The sequence below is a fragment of the Capricornis sumatraensis genome, chromosome 9 (assembly GCF_032405125.1).
Source record: "Capricornis sumatraensis isolate serow.1 chromosome 9, serow.2, whole genome shotgun sequence".
Lineage (NCBI taxonomy): Eukaryota > Metazoa > Chordata > Mammalia > Artiodactyla > Bovidae > Capricornis > Capricornis sumatraensis.
In genome coordinates this window covers 31,540,982-31,543,478 of record NC_091077.1, presented here as the reverse complement: position 1 = coordinate 31,543,478, position 2,497 = coordinate 31,540,982, and the positions used below count along the sequence as shown (strand labels likewise).

Genomic DNA, 2,497 nt, shown 5'->3' with positions numbered 1-2,497 from the left:
CCAAAGCTCCTGATTTATTCCTCCCCTAGTCCTCACATTTCCCCTATGGTAACCGTAAGTTTGTTTTCAAAATCTGTGACCCTGTTTTATAAATAAGTTCATTGGTATCATTTTTAAAAATTAGATTCCACATATGAATGATATCATATGATATTTGTCCTTTTTGGTCTGTCACTTAGTGTTACACTCTCTAGGTTCATTCACGTTGCTGCAAATGGCATTGTTTCGTTCTTTTTTATGACTGGATAATATTCCATTGTATATATGCATCACATCTTCTTTATCCATTCATCTGTTGATACACATTTATTAATAGATTGCTTGCATGTCTTGGCTATTGTTAATAGTGCTGCTATGAACATTGGGGTGCATGTATTTTTTCAAACCATTGTTTTCTCCAGATGTATACCCAGGAGTGGGATTGACAAATCATATGGTGGTTCTGGTTTTAGTTTTTAAGAAACCTCCACACTGTTCTCCATAGTGGTTGTACCAGTTTACATTCCCATCAACAGAGTATGTGGGTTCCCTCCACACCGTCTCCAGCATTTATTGTTTGTAGACTTTTTGATGATAGCCATTCTGATCAGTGTGAGGTGATAGCTCACTGCAGGTTTAACTTGCATTTCTCCTATAATTAGTAATGTTGAGCATCTTTTCATGTGCTTTTCTGGCCACCTGTATGTCTTCTTTAGAGAAATTTATATTTAGATCGGCCTTTTGTGATTAGATTGTTTGTTTTATTAATATTGCGCTGCATGAGCTATTTGTATATTTTGCAGATTAATCCCTTGTCGTTCGCTTTCTTTCCAAATATTTTCTCGCATTCTGTTGGTTGTCTTTTCATTTTGTTTATGGTTTCTTTTGCTGTACAAAAGCTTTTAAGTTTCATTAGGCCTTGTTTGTTTACTTATTTAAAATTTTCATTACTCTAGGAGTTAGATCCAAAAAGATTGCTGCAAAATGCTAATCCCTTGAGTTAGTATTATTAGAAAGATTAAACAAGGGTTAGATGCTCAGATATCCCTAATACTTGAGAAAATACCACAAGAGTAGCTTTTAATCCTCTCTCTACAAAAGTCCTTTTCTGTTTTTATTCTTCTGTTTAATTAATGGGCTTGATTTTTGTTTTCAAAATCTGTTTAAAATCAAGCTAATCTTACTCGGCTCATTCAACATGCAGCAGTTTTGTGTCAGTGCCTGCAATGTGCTCAGCACTGCACTAGTTGCTTGGGATGTGACTATGCAGAGAGCAAATAAGACCCTAATGTTCATGGAGGTTACATTCAAGTAAAGGAAACCCATACCGCACATGTAAACAAACAAACGATGATAATATACGCTGTAAGAGCTGTGCAGAAAATAAATAGCACTGTCATAACTGCACGTAACTATGATAGTGGTGGTGGCAGTGGTACACATGTACGTGTATGTGTTCATGTGCCTGTATGATGCACATACACGGGTATGTTCATGTGTATGCACATGTGTGCACATGCGTCTGTGTAGGTACATGAGTGTCTATGTGCCTGTGTGTGTTTCTGTGTGTGTGTGTTTGTTTTAGGAAGAGACAAAGAAATTACTTGAGAAAGAGTAGTCAGGAAGGGTCTGTCTGTTGGAGTTGACATTTCAATAGAAATCTGGAAAATAAAATAAGAAAGCTACCCAAAGAGCTGAGGGGAGATTCTAGGCAGTAGCAAGAGCATGTCCAAAGCTCCTTTTCAATCTCTCCCCTAACCTGGAGCAAGAATGCTGCTGCTGCTAAGTCGCTTCAGTCGTGTCCGACTCTGTGCCACCCCATAGATGGCAGCCCACCAGGCTCCCCCGTCCCTGGGATTCTCCAGGCAAGAACTCTGGAGTGGGTTGCCATTTCCTTCTCTACTGCATGAAAGTGGAAACTGAAAAGTGAAAGTGAAGTCATTCAGTTGTGTCCAACTCTTCGTGACCCCATGGACTGGAGCCCACGAGGCTCCTCCATCCATGGGATTTTCTAGGCAAGAGTACTGGAGTGGGTTGCCTTTGCCTTCTCCAGAGCAAGAATGAGTTTGGTTTATTTGAGGAACCAAGAGGTGAACAAGGATGCAACACAGTACAGATAGGAGAGAGTTAAGGGAGCCCAAAGCAGAGGCTTAGGGAGGCACAGGGGCTTCCCTGGTGGCTCAGAGGGTAAAGCATCTGTCTGTAATGCAGGAGACCCAGGTTCAATCCCTGGGTTGGGAAGATCCTCTGGAGAAGGAAATGGCAGCCCACTCCAGTATTCTTGCCTGGAAAATCCCATGGACGGCAGAGCCTGGTAGGCTACTGTCCATGGGGTTGCAAAGAGTCGGACACGACTGAGCAACTTCATTTAGGTTATAGAAGTTCAAGCGTTTGGCCTTTATTTTGAGAATAGCGCCACAACCATGGTATGTTTAGTCAGGGGAGGTTGAGGATTTGTTTTATAACTTTAGTAGGTGACTATGTCTGCTCTGAAAAAGAAGGATTAGATGGTAGGAGT

General features: G+C 40.9%; 1 non-coding gene across 1 annotated transcript; it reads left to right on the top strand.

Moving 5' to 3' along the window:
• Positions 1-2,148: 2,148 nt before the first annotated feature.
• TRNAY-GUA (transfer RNA tyrosine (anticodon GUA)) lies at positions 2,149-2,220 on the top strand. The gene has a single exon. It is a non-coding gene; the product is annotated as a tRNA-Tyr (tRNA).
• The last annotated feature ends 277 nt before the right edge of the window (positions 2,221-2,497 follow it).